The sequence below is a fragment of the Coregonus clupeaformis genome, unplaced genomic scaffold (assembly GCF_020615455.1).
Source record: "Coregonus clupeaformis isolate EN_2021a unplaced genomic scaffold, ASM2061545v1 scaf3556, whole genome shotgun sequence".
Lineage (NCBI taxonomy): Eukaryota > Metazoa > Chordata > Actinopteri > Salmoniformes > Salmonidae > Coregonus > Coregonus clupeaformis.
The window spans coordinates 39,998-41,208 of record NW_025537010.1 but is presented as its reverse complement, the minus strand read 5'-3'; the positions used below and the strand labels follow the sequence as shown (position 1 = coordinate 41,208).

Below are 1,211 nucleotides of genomic sequence, written 5' to 3'. Positions count from 1 at the left end.
CTACACCCCAAAATCTAAATGTCTTACATTTTTTCCCAGACCTCACAAATGTCACCTGATAGGGTTTAAACATTGTTGTGGACATAGAACATCCAATTGTGCTGTTTTGCTATTAAAAAGGTGTACTTTTGAGAGCGAAAACCTGCCAAAACAGGGACAAGGCGTCATGGCGGGAAATCTAAACGAGAAAAGGGAACTTGGGAATTAACGGAATCAGGCAAAACATTGAAAGATTTTTATAGTGCCCTAATGGACTACAGACATTGACTGTCTCCTAGACTAAAAAACAAAGGCTGCATATACTGCCTATATTTTGAGAGCAACGCATCTGTCCTTATTTGATTTGATTCAGGGCAGGGCCCACACACTAAACTGCATTTATCCAATAACAATCCATATATTATTATATAATAAGGCAGTTGCTCCATGACACAACATCTTCATTACACCCTGTATTCCCACTTCTCCCATCTACTACCCCCTTAGCTTCAGATCGAATCTATTTTTTTTTTTTATTTTATTTTTAAAAATTAACCCATCATCTTTCCTTATAATTTTTTTTTTTTTTTTTTTACATATCATCATATTTCCTCCCTTTTACATATCACCTTCATATTCCTCTTCATACTTCCCACCATTAATTTTTTTTACATCATCATACTTCATATTTCACTCACATCTTCACATCTCATAGCTTCACGGTTATTTTTTTTCCATATCATAGCTTATATTTCACCTCTTCACTCTCAGCCTATAACGATTATCATCCACTCATACTGCTTTTACAGCACCTGGTATTCCCAGGTAGTCTCCCCATCCAAGTACTAACCAGGCCCTACCCTGCTTAGCTTCCAAGATCGGACGAGATCGGGCGTATTCAGCTGGTATGGCCATAAGCCAGGGAACAACTCTTGGTACACTATATAAAGTCAATGTTCACTCACTCTGAAAGGGACACAGAAACGTATCCACTTTGTGACACAAACTGAAGAAGCTCAACCCTGCTTACATTTCCAATATATATATTTTGAGTCTTGTTGGGGAAGAGGGCATATCCTATGTTGATTTATGACAAGTTCATTGACTAGGGCCCTATAAAATAGGCGTTGCGGACCGAATCACGGAATCCAGACATTAAACCGAAATTCAACAATATTCAAACATTTATTGAACTTAGTAAGAAATCAACTAAATCTATTCAACTTGTTAGA

General features: G+C 37.2%; 1 pseudogene; it reads right to left on the bottom strand.

Annotated features, from left to right (window-relative positions):
* Positions 1-779: 779 nt before the first annotated feature.
* On the bottom strand, positions 780-898 carry LOC121562406 (annotated as a pseudogene).
* Positions 899-1,211: the final 313 nt, after the last annotated feature.